This window comes from Podarcis liolepis (assembly GCF_965112155.1).
Source record: "Podarcis liolepis genome assembly, chromosome: 12".
Taxonomy (NCBI): Eukaryota; Metazoa; Chordata; class Lepidosauria; order Squamata; family Lacertidae; genus Podarcis; species Podarcis liolepis.
In genome coordinates this window covers 40,829,892-40,843,236 of record NC_139563.1, presented here as the reverse complement: position 1 = coordinate 40,843,236, position 13,345 = coordinate 40,829,892, and the positions used below count along the sequence as shown (strand labels likewise).

The 13,345-nt window shown below is 41.8% G+C and overlaps 1 protein-coding gene across 2 annotated transcripts in view; it reads left to right on the top strand.

The window, feature by feature from the left end:
* ZNF385D (zinc finger protein 385D) overlaps positions 1-13,345 on the top strand; it is a 554,298-nt gene that overhangs the window by 125,975 nt on the left and 414,978 nt on the right. The gene's annotated exons all lie outside the window — the stretch shown is intronic.

Here is a 13,345-nt window from a genome sequence, read left to right as displayed (position 1 = left end):
TTGGGAGAAGGCATGGCTTGAAAGAATCCATAGCCTTCTCAGTCCCCTGATTTGCCCTTAAAAGAGGGATAAGCCTGTGCCACCCTTGGAGCTGATGTATATTGACTTCCTCCCATGGGAAGCAGTGAATGGGGAAATGTTTCAGCTCACAAGGAGAAAGGATGGAGTGCAAGAAGAACACTCCTTTGGGGGGATCGGAAGACCTATGGATTATAAATCTGATTAAGGTGAAAGGTGGAGCTCTTGGGACATTTGGGACACTTGGACTTAAAAGGATCAAGAAATATGATTTGGGCTCCACTTTTGAATATGGAGGTCTAGTTGGAAGAAACATAGACCCTATTGGGACAGAGCTTCTCCGAGACTCGATGCTCATTATAAAGGACTACCAACAAAACCGGCAGAGAGGGACTGAGAGAGAATTGAGGGCCTCGGACGTGAGGGATCCAGGCTGAGAGTTGATAGATCGAAACCGGGAAAGGGGGGGGGCGAGAGTTTTGGAATCCAAAGGGTGTATAACTATATGTTGTTGTTGTTGTTGTTGTTGTTGTTGTTGTTGTTGTTGTTGTTGTTGTTGTTGTTGTTGTTTGTTGTTATTTTGCTTTGTAAGTAATATAAAAATTGGGAAATTTGTGAAAGGGAACTAGGGTCGACCTTAGAAAAGGATGTAAATGATGTGTATTATGATTTAATTGAGGTTTATAAGTTAAATTTGGTTAATTAAGAAGAACTAAGTAAAACATTAATAAGGCGAAAGTTGGAGATAAGAACTTGCTGAGTTAACTATTGGAATTGGGATGCAAGAAGGGGAGGTGTGGGGAAGTCAGGGAAAGTGGTTAAGAAATTAAGGTTCTGAAATTATACATGTTTGTCTTTGTGTTTGTATTTTTGTATTGTGTATAGTGTATTGTGTGTGTTTATATAAATTGTGAAAATCCAATAAAAATTAAAAAAGAAGAAGAAGAAGAACACTCCTTGCTCACTTCTGTCCTGCCAACAAGAACATGGTTGGACTTTGCATATTGCAGTTTGTCCACCACATCTGCTTCCTCTCTTGACACTGTACTGTGGCTTCTCCTGGCTAGTGCTCAATAAAAAGAATTACATGTGTATTATCATTGTTATTATTAACAATGCTTTAATGAATGGAGCTTTAATGAATGGAGGAAAACAAAGACCACAACCCCTGTCACTTCAACCCTTTGCAGAAGTCATTTTCATTGCCCAGCTCATGCTAATTGCTATTGGAAAACCAGCATTGGACTAGAGGGATCTGGCCTGATCCAAGGGGGACTGTCCTTAGCTTTCTACACAGTTTCATGCATATCTGCTTGTACCTCCCAATAGCCAAGTGTTCCAATGCAGTGCTTTCCTTTTGCAGCAGGATTTTTTGTTGTCCTTACCTAGTAAATAAATGCACCTCTGCTCAATAAATTTTTAACATCACTAAAAAGAGGTTTTGAAGGCCCGAAGTAGCACCAAGCTCTGGGCTAATCTCGTTAACTTTGCACTTTTTGTACATTTCATAAGAATTGCCAAGTTTAATCAGAGCTGTAACACTCCAGGAACCTATTTGGTTTGAAATAATTTAATTTCCAAAGTTCTTTGACCTGAAAGCTTGGTAAACAAGCAAGCAGAAAGCAGGACTGACATTTCTCAGCATTTAAAAATAACTTTGGGTTCCAATTCCACATGTGCTTACCTGGGAGAAATGCCGCACTGAAGCCAGTTGTAGACGTGCATAGATTGCCCTGCTATACAGTTGGAAATAGGCTGTTTATCCACAAGGCTTTGATTTCCATGTATTGAGAAAGAAAGGCAAAATGCACCCCTGTTCATGACAAGGTCCCCCTTGTTTACCTATCCCCCCTTTTAATGTGGATAGACTATTTTCCCTGTTGATGGAATGTGGAGAACCTGCAGGAAGACAAACACAAGAAGGTACATGTTATAGTGATGTCATCATCACCATGATGTCCAGCAATAACTTGACTCCAGCTCAGAGGGAAAACAGCATGTTGAGCTGGCACAACCCACAGAGATGGTAGATACGGACACTGGTGCTGAGCTTCAGTTTGGTGACCAGGGACTCCTGAATCACGTTCTGCTACGTTCTCCAGAGGTAGCACTGTAACTAAACAAGAGGAAGATAACAGCCTTTGCCACCCTCCAGGCTGTTAAGAAAGAAGGCAGGCAGCAGGAGCTAGCTGAGGGCAAACTGAGCTTGGTGGGACAGTGCCCCATTTGCTCTAATGGACTAACCTTCCCTGCCATAAGCAGCCAGACAAGGTATTCTTGGAGGCTGTGAGCCCTCGCTTCTTGCTAGGGAGAGCCAGTGTGGTGTAGTGGTTAAGAGCGGTGGACTCGTAATCTGGTGAACTGGGTTCGATTCCCCGCTCCTCCACATGCAGCTGCTGGGTGACCTTGGGCCAGTCACACTTCTCTGAAGTCTCTCATCCCCACTCACCTCACAGAGTGTTTGTTGTGGGGGAGGAAGGGAAAGGAGAATGTTAGCTGCTTTGAGACTCCTTCAGGTAGTGATAAAGCAGGATATCAAATCCAAAGTCTTCTCTTCTTCTCTTCTATGCATGCAGATCAGGAAACTATAACTCCAGAACTTGACTTACATTTCCACGCTTTCTTTTCTTGTCCCCTCTACTTAAATTCTTTTGGACAGTATGTCACCTGGCATCTAACTTTGCCCAGGAATGAATACACTATATTATTAATCTCATGTTATTTTCCGGTTATGTAAGAGCACATTAGAATTGTCGTTTTAAATCAGTCCGCAAGCCAATGTGATGATCTTAATGTGCTGCCTAGATGTGTATCTGCACTGAATTAAACAGTAATTTGGCAGTCTCTTCTGCTAAATGCAGCAAGATAGCTAGTTAGCGTGATATGCCCAGGCAAATGTATTGTGTTGCAGTGACAGAGATAATTCCCCACAGGGATTATACTGGCATTTGACTTGATTCTTTCTGAAAAATTAACTCAGCATGCCCTTTAAGTTGAGGGAGCAAATATGTATTGCAGATTTTTCTATGAATGCTAACAAATGGGAGCTCTGGATATGAACTCTATTCACAAACTGTGGCTGAATTTAAACTACTTCTTCTTTTAGAATGCCCTGATTTGGGGGAACAGCACCTTGATTGGAAGTTACAGCAGATTGGCTACGCAACATGTGTTAGTTTTGAGATAGAAACTGTTGCGCCTTTTCCCTTTTTATTGCTTAAATTTAATTCTCGAGTAAATTTTTTACATTCTGCTCCAGGCCAGCCAGGCAGTGCTTTGAAAACCTGTTCTAGAGGAAGTGATACATTATTAATGCCTTAATGTAGTTGGAAATATTTAGTTTCGTCTGCCTCCCCACTCCCCTGCTTTACTAAGAAGTCATCTCAGGTCATAAAACAGATTGAGATTGGTGGGGAAGAAAAGGTAGCTTTCTCCAAACAAATGTTTAGCAGAGAATGCAAATAGTTTCTGCAAGGTAGGTATGTCCGGTCAGTCTTTGTACTGCAGACAGCTCCTGTTCCCGAAGAAGATAAATAATACTCAGGGTCCCGGAAGGGGAGAAAGTGCTGCTGCACATTTTCTGTGTTCAACCGACAAAACAACATGTCTAAAAGGGTATTAACATTTCTTCGCCTCCTTCAGGTGCTACATCTGTATCATCTAAAATAGCTCCAAATATTAAGAGATGAAATAGCAGGAACTTGTAAAAGTGTGGCAGTGAGAAAACAGGATTAAAAATAACTGAAACCTCTTCTTGTTCACACAGTTTTTGCGTTGTCATTTTAGCTGCTGCGACTGTTGTGTTTCAGTTTATAGTTCAGGATTGTTTTAGTTGGTTTCATGCAAATGTTGTTTGTGGCTCGCCCTTGGAGCTAGTGTGATGAAGAGCAGGCTATAAATATGCTCAACAAACAAACAAACAAACAAACAAACAAACAAACAAATAAAGCCATGATTATTTGCACACTAGAAACAATAATAGTAGGTCGGAACTAATTTAGTAGGATACATGGACCTTACAGGTAGGTATCAGGAACACCAACTGGAAGTGCTGTGGATAACAGAGGTCTGATAGCCCTAAAGTGCAAGAATGGTTACTTCCAGGTTGCAGTTTAGACTGAAAGGCATGTTTTAAGCCAACCCCAGCACAAATGTGATTTGTTGATTAATCATCTTAGTAAACCTTTGGAAGCCTTTACAGAGAGAATGAGCAATTCCCCTTATCACAACTGATGATTTTATTAAAATGCAATTAGAACAAATCTTTCGAAACTCTGCTTTTGGACCCACATATGATTTATCTAACTCATGCCAGATTCTATAGCTTCAAATAAATGAGTTTTTTATGATCGTTCTAACATTGGCAGTATATTGTTGGTGGTGTCAAGTCCTTTTGCAGAACATGTATATGACCAAGCAAGCACAAAAGCAGACATTAGCTAACGTGTAAGGTTTGGCCCTACCATTGGGCAGAATGTCGTGGCTGCACATCTTGGGTTTCATGAAAGGGCAGCAAAATGACTTGGGCTGCTCTGCTAGTGTGAATACAATTCCACGATAAAGCAATTCATGTGCCACTGGTGGTGATATACAGAATCCATCCCAATATGGAATAGTGAATGCCCACACAAGCAGTCCAACTATAAGACCTGAAGTAGAGGCCTCCTAGATCAGACCAAAGGCCTATCTCGTCCAGCATTACATTGCATACATTACATACTGTCTCTTATCCTGGAAGTATTATCCAGTAGTAGCCCAAAGGGTGTTTGGACGCATTGGTGTGCAGTCCAGCAACTGCTGGCTACATCGCCCACTACCCACATGTTTTGTGTAAGGTCTATGCGCGTTCCAGCGCATTTTCCTGTAATCGGTTTTACAGCTGTAGACTGCTTAGAAGCCACACAAGCAAAAAGGAGTATATAAATTAAATAGAAAATAAATAGATCGCCTCAATGCAAGGGGAGATCTCAGCCCATCAGGCCTCCCATGTGTAGGCATTTTCTGTGCCTACACTCCTTCGCAGGCATGTGGGGCCTGAAAGTACTCCTGTCCACAAATGGAAACAGCAATCCACATACAAATGAATATCCTAGTGTGGATTCAGCCAAAGGTAAAGGTACCCCTGCCTGTACGGGCCAGTCGTGTCTGACTCTAGGGTTGTGCGCCCATCTCACTTAAGAGGCCGGGGGCCAGCGCTGTCCAGAGACACTTCCGGGTCACGTGGCCAGCGTGACGAAGCTGCTCTGGCGAGCCAGCGCAGCACACAGAACGCTGTTTACCTTCCCGCTATAAAGCGGTACCTATTTATCTACTTGTACTTAAGGGTCCTTTCGAACTGCTAGGTGGGCAGGAGCTGGGACCGAAAGACGGGAGCTCACCCCGCTGCGGGGATTCGAACCGCCAACCATACGATCGGCAAGTCCTAGGCACTGAGGTTTTACCCACAGCGCCACCCACGTCCCTAAGGTAGTTGATAATTAATGGGACTTCTGTCGTGATGACTAACTAGTTCTATTGATTTCAGTGGGCACTAAGGTAACCTAATTTAGACTGGAATTGAGTCAACCCACTGGAATTGGCTGCATGGTGACTGTTTCAAAATCATGCACATCGCTTCTCTCCCTGTGGCTATCTAGTCATGTGCATTTGCAGAAGTTGCCTGCAATTATTTCAAATCAAAATTTGTGATGGCATCTGAAAAGCTTAAACTTATGACTATGGGCTACATTTATCCAGTTGACTGACTCACAGGATTTTCAAGTATTCCCGGACTGAATGGCTGTATAGATTGACCCAAAACCTCCCATTCTACTACTCAGAACTCTATACAAATTCATCTTTTATTGATCCTCTTTGTTCTGCTTTTTCCTTCTTCACCGCTATCCATCAAGATACCTCCAATCTGTGGATGCGAACAAAGACCAAATTACATTAATGCGGTTTTCAGGTGAAAAAGCTTTTGGACCTTCTGATTATGAGAAGCCAATTCCTGTTGCAGCTATAATATATCTCCAGAATTGCGTGCGTTCTGCAGTTCTGTGCAAGCTAGACAAAGCATAGAATCTTTTTAAAGAATCCCAGTGTTTGTGTGTTGTTTTAAAAGGTAGGTTTCTGCCTCTCATGGCTGAGAATATATGCACATATGTGTAAAGCCACTTCCTACAAAAATCTCTAAATATGACTGCCACCAGTCAAGGGTGGGACTCCAGTGTCTTGAACAACTCCTAGCTTCTTCCAAGAACTGGTGATAGCACACACCCCTTTTGTAAATCTGCTTAGCGTGTATAATTTATTCCAGTTGCAAAATTCAATCTTTTCTGGTAGGTTTTTTTTTCTTAGCACAGAATTAAGGTTACCTTGGCACAGCTTAAAAATGAAATTATAGCCCAGTGTTTGCATAGCCATATATTGTGTTCCCTCTAGGAGAATAGATTCCGCAGCTTGCAGTGGCTATATTATTTTCACCAACTCTCCAGCTATTCTCTGTTCTATTAAATCTCTCTCTCATTTCTGTAGTTCTTTATTACCCCTCCCCTTACTGCTGTTTTCTTAATTTAATTTTCGGATCTATAATAGCTCTGTAAATCATTAGCAGATATAGTTTCCACAAATGTGATATGCCTAATAAAGCTGTACGATATATGTATTTTTCCCAGGCTCGAGCAATTCATGTAGATGTGATACTAAAACCAACAAGTGCTTTCTCATCTTTCAGATTCTGGTTTGCTGATACAAATCTAATCAACAAAGACCGGCTGATATGTTTGTGGGGTTGGAGTCCAGCCAATACAAGGATGGCTGTCTGGTTGCGCTTATTCATTTACAGGAGGGGTGGGGAAACTGTGCTCCTCCTGATGTTGTTGGAATCCAGCTCCCACCATCCTTGACCACCAGACATGGGTACCCAGAAATATCTTGAGGGCCACAGGTTTCCCATCCTTGGCTGGACCTAGACACATCAAATAAGTGTTTCACTTAAACGTGTTTTAAACTTTGCATTAGAAATCAGGATGGCAAAAACCAGTACTTCACAGCACCATCTGGTGTCACAGTTTTAGAATGCATAAACAACACATATAAAGAGCCTTTTCTTTGCCAACGTAGCTGAGTCCCCTGTTTAACATTTTTCAGCTAAAGTTTTCTGAGTGTGTCAAGATTCTGGATGGCTCAATAAGAACATAAGAAGAACTGATGATCTAGTCTAGGGTCCCATCCTCACAGCTGCCAACCAGAGCCCTGTGGGAAACCTGCAAGCAGGACCTGGGCACAAAAAAATTCTCCCTCTCTGCAGTTTCCAGCAACTGGTATTCACTGGTATGACTGGTATGACTGTAATAGCAGAGCTAGTAGCCATAGAGCCAAGCACTGATGTAACCATTTTAAGTTGTGTAAGATTATAATTTGGCAGACCTGATGTGACACACTTTGCAGTGAAAGCATACTTTAATTGTCATTAAATAGTATCTTGAGGGTTAATCATGATCACAGAAGAGTTAAAGTTAAATATCTAGATGGTAAAACTACACATTAATTCTTTCCTGCACTAGTTATTCCCAGGTCTTTTAAAAAGGCAAACAAATTGGACCACTGATTCCCATTTATTCAGTATTTTTTAATATGCTTCTTGCTTTTCTAACTTTATGGTCAGTGACCCCCAGCTGTTCACACAACTTTGTAATTAACTTAGCTTAATTGTAGATAGGTAGCCGTGTTGGTCTGCCATAGTCAAAATAAAAAATTCCTTCCAGTAGCACCTTAAAGACCAACTAAGTTAGTTCTTGGTATGAGCTTTCGTGTGCATGCACACTTCTTCAGATACACTGAAATAGAAGTTGCCAGATCCTTCTATATAGTGAGAAGGTGGGGAGGGGTGTTACTCAGAAGGATGGTGGGAATGGGAGATAGGCAGATAGCTGGGAGAGCCTGTTGACGACTCTTAACGACTGTAATAGGTCTTACAGGAAAAGGCAAGGGGTGGGAAGGTGAGAAATGGTTTAGTTATGTATAGTGAGATAAGAATCCAATGTCTTTGTTAAGCCCAGGTCTTTTCATGGTTTTAAGTTTGGTAATGAGTTGTAATTAGCTTAATTAGCTTAATTGGTTTATGATCCACCTTCCAGTATTGGTCTTAAAGGATTCGTGCAATTGTAATTATATATAAAACTTATGTCTGAAATTCTCCAAGAACTCAAGAACCTTTAGTGTAAATTAAAAGGAACAATAGTGCTTAGCAACTAAATTTACTCAAATACTTTCATTAATAACAGTGATGTCTCTAATGCTTCCTTGCTTTCCAACATTCCCACCAAATATGAAAAAAATGCACTCTCTTTCCTTACAGAACCATTGGCTTACCACTTTACTATTGAATTTGCTTTGTGTGTGTGGTACAGACCCTAGCAATATGATGACACAACTGAACTCTGGTTTCGTTTCCTCCTCCCAACACCAGTATAGGTTCATATTTTTATTATTGTCTGTAGTGCTGATCTGCAGTACATTACACTCACAGCTTATGCACATTTAACTTTATCACTTGGCAAACATTAAAAAAATAAGAGAGGGCAGGTGTTTGGGGGAAAACAACTTTGGCAGCCCCACCTGCTATTGCACCCAAAATATTTTGACTATACGCAATTTTGGCTTTAGGCATGACCGTCAGAATGTAACCTCCACATAAGTTGCAGCCTTACTGCAGTATGTAGTGACCTTCTCATAATAGAGTAAGTCAGTGGTATAGCGTGGGTTGCTGGGGCCCGGGATGGGACAGGTGTGGGCAGGATGGTGGGGGGTGGACTGGGCAACTGGGGTGGGGGCACATGCATGGAGCCTGTGTGAAGGGTGAACAGAGCCTGCCTCCCAACAGGCTCTTCACCTGCTGCCTCCACCTGCCCACTAGACAAACCCACCTGCTGCCACACCTCAACTGCTATGGCTCTATGCCTGTTGTGGGGGTGCCTGATTGTGCTCCCTAAAAAATGTACACCTGTGGCCATGACCCCCCCTGGCCCCCCACCCTATGCCTCTGGAACAAGTACCATGTGTATTATGGGACTCAAGCACAAGACCGGTCAGGGAAAAAAATCTCACACTCAGTGGTTCCACTTTCATTGAGTAATCAGCGAAGGACAATTTGGTCATTTTTGGTTTCTCTCTATTTATCATTTTCCAGTCTTAAGTTCAGAGCACCACATTTATGCATTTTGATGTTTTATTATTATTTTTAGTCCTCGTGAAAATTTGTCAGTGTTCTGGTGCAAATTTCTCCTCATATATACATTTCTGTATGCAATTTTGCCCAATAACACACATTTTGCAAGCAATTTTCTCTAAAATAATGCATTTCATAGGATGCTTTTGTTAGCTTATGCATTTTAATGCACACTTTCTCCTAATATACACATGTTTGCACTCATTGGCTGGTTGGAGAACCATGTTGCAAAATTCTGAGAAGTGGTCATTTTGAAGGATGGCCATGCTTTCATTCACATGTTGTTTGAGAAAGTGAGAACTGGGTAAGTTCACATTAAAATCCAGTCCAAATCAAATTTCCTTTCAATCCCTGTAACTAACCAAGAAATATTTTATGGATGTGGGTCAATTACTTCCCCAGGACAATGTCCAGGTATGGACAGAAAAAGGTAAATCCCAAATGCAGAAAAACCTGATGTCAAAAAGAAATACAAAAAAAACTCCCAAGCAAACTCATAATGAAGTCAAACCTTCAGCTAAGGCTGTATATTTCTAATACATATGTAGGGCATTTCTTGAAAACCCTTTTACATTCTTAAAGTTTTCAAATAATTATCTAGCTGAGGAAAAAATATTAGCTAGTTTGCTGATGCTGAAAATCCGTTTCTAAGTGGCGCACAGCATAATAGACCAGATTTGGCATCTTTAAGAGGATTGAGGACCTTGAAGATAGCTCTTATGACATATTCTTGCCTTACCAAAATGTGGCTCTTGAAGTCTTAATGTCATACATTTCCCCCCTCTAGTGTGACAGTTTTGCTTGTTAATCATGTGAATTGTAAATTCCAAACCACCGTTCTGGGGGTTTTGAATTAATGTGCAACTGTTTAAAATAACTGGCATCACACATAGTACTTATCAATGTTTTTACCTGAAACTTTGCATTTTCAGCTTCACATGTAATACTGACTTTTCTTCTTCTTCCTCCTCCTTCTCCTCCTCTCATTTTCTTTCATTTGACATTGTAGAAACCATCACATCTTCAACTGTTAAGAGTCTGGGAAGGCCCTGTAGCTCATTTGTGGAGCTCTGAATATAGAAGATCCCATCCCATTTGCATCTCCACTTAAAATAATCCCAGGTAGGAGGACTGGAAAGACACCAGCTCAACTCCTTGGAGACCTGCTGCCCATCAGAGTAGATCAGGTACCAATGACATGCCAATGACATGCTAAACTACAGTTCCCACCATCAAAGACATACCTAAGGGTTGAAAAAACTGTCCTTAATCGGGGATGCAGGCCTGGGTGGGTTATATACAAGGCAGCTTCATGCATTCAAGCACAATCCCCAAAGTAGGATTTGACATGTGCAGTTGTCCTGCAGTTTCCATGAAATATCTCCCTCCTCTAGATAAACCCCTTCCCCTTTTCAATATGTACAGTTTAAGCCATTTGGAAACAGCAGCAATGCTTTTGGAAAGTGCTTATTTTTAGAAATGATGAGCAAACTTACAGGAATGGCAAGGAAAAACAAGAGAAGAAAAAGCTTACTACGACATAATTTGTTGTCTTAGTATAAAATCAAATCTAATCTAGGTATAATGGATATAAGTCTATGATCCCCAAACGGAATATATTACTCAACAGTGGCAAAACTCTGGCTTTACTGCCAAGTTGACTGCTGAATCATTTAAAGAATGGCTTAGTGCCCAAGGCTCAATTTCTGTTGTGTGAGGAGTCCTGTCTTCCAAGTTTAAATATTCTTTCTTCTTATTTAAATGTATTCATGTTCTTCCTAATTCTCTCTTTTCTAGATGTCCCAACTGCGACTTCATTAAATTTCTCCTTCCCCTACAGCACTTGCTAGTCTTGACTCTTCATGAGCTCTGATCGAGTACAAAGGTAGCTCATTTAAGTTTCTCCTTTGCTACAATCCCCATGTATCATGTTTCTCTGGGATTATTTTGAAAAGTTTCGTTTTAGCAGAACTATCAGGATTGAGGGCTTTGATCTACAACTTGGCTGTTGTGGAAATGAGCCAATCCCCGGAAGGGTGTAGTCACTTGCCATACACACCCTGCTAATGTTTTATCTATTATGGCTATATATTTCTGCCTTTCCTAGTTGCCTTCACAGAAGAAAAACTGGGACAGAAGGAGTGCTTCAGTCCACCCAGCGAGTCTGTCTGCAGCCAAGCTTGCAGTTTGTCTTTCCCCCAAACCACTTTGCTGTTTCTGATTGACTAGCTATTGGTATCAACCATCTTTCACGCCCCCCCCCCTTAAAGTATGTCCCGACTCTGCAAGTCTGCAACAGCCTTGCATTTTTAACTTTATTTTATTAATGATACTTAGGTCACATCCACACTGTACATCTAAAGCACATGGTTCTCCTCAAAGAATCCTGGGAACTGTAGATTGATACAGGTGCTGGGAATTGTAGCTCTATGAGGGGTAAACTGCAGTTCCTGGGGTTCTTTGTGGGAAGGTATGTTGATGGTATAAATGTCCTTTAAATGTGCTGCTCTTCCACAGAAGAGCCCAGAAATACCTGATTATGTTATGTGCCATGCAGGAAACAAACCAGCCCCATTTCAGCAGTGAAAATGCATTATGTGCCTTATTTCATGTATCTTGCTGTAAGAGTTCAATCTTTTACTTTCTACTCCACTTCCTGCTTGCCTAATCTTTGCTAGCCATTAATAGATGCATCTGTTTATATCTGAAGTCTCTTGGGGCATCTCTAGAGATTCTATGATGATTTCCTTGGATTTGAACCAGCCCTACTTCTGTGAACTAGATCTGACCCCGATCATCCTAACACACATGGCGACTCCCATCCTACTAGCGCTGCCTATTGCCAAGGCTTTGTCACAACCACTCGTCCCACCTTAAAAAGCAACCAGGAAGTATATTACAGAGCCAGACAACTGGGCAGATGAGAAATCTCAGCGAGAAAACTTTGGAGAGGAATGTTGCCATTCATATACGTGATCTGTAAGATTTAGTTACCATTGATGAGTTAACCTGATCAGTGTTCTTAAATCTGACCATGGAAAGGTCACAATTTAATACTTTTCTATATGGTCACGTCAACTCAGTCTCGTCTCAAATAACACTGCTCCTTGGACATTATGGGAATGGTATGTCAGCGAGTCCCCAGAGTCCCCCGTTAACAAAAACAGAATCGTTTTGTAAACATTGGAACTCATCTTTCGGTGGTTTTAAGTTCAGCTGTTTATATACTTTTCTGCAATGCAAAGGATTGTTGATGGCCCTGCTAGTGTATGAAAATTGGTTTGAGCCAGAAAAGAATTTGGAATATGAATTGGCTCTCCCCACAACCTTAAGAATGCTGAAAACCGAGCTGAAGCACGTTAGCACTGTGAAGTACATTAGACTGGAGGAGAGCAAATATACTTACTTATAACAAGGTGCTTGTTATAAGGTGCTTGTTATAAGGAGGTGTCTGTGGTTCGCCTTCCACCCAACTGTATCCTCACAACTAACTTGTGAGGTGAGTTAAAGTAAAGGTAAAGGGACCCCTGACCATTAGGTCCAGTCGTGACTGACTCTGGGGTTGCGGCGCTTATCTTGCTTTATTGGCCGAGGGAGCCGGCGTTTGTCTCAGACAGCTTCCAGGTCATGAGGCCAGCATGACTAAGCCGCTTCTGGTGAACCAGAGCAGCGCACAGAAATGCCATTTACCTTCCCGGCGGAGCAGTACCTATTTATCTACTTGCACTTTGACGTGCTTTCGAACTGCTAGGTTGGCAGGAGCAGGGACTGAGCAATGGGAGCTCACCCCGTCACGGGGATTCGAACCGCCGACCTTCTGATTGGCAAGTCCTAGGCTCTGTGGTTTAACCCACAGCGCCACCCGCATCCCTGTGAGGTGAGTTAGGCTAGGATATAGTGACCTATATAGTGGCCAAAGGTCATCTGATACACTCACACGGCAGGGGTAGACAAGGCGGTGCCTCCAGATGTTATTGAACTCCAACTCCCATCAGCCCCACCCAGTAGGGATAATGGGAGCTATAGTGACATGCTATCTGTAGAGCACTAGACAATGCTATGCTGGCATTCTGTGTACTTTGTAATATTAAATAATGGGACAAACAATGGAGAGGA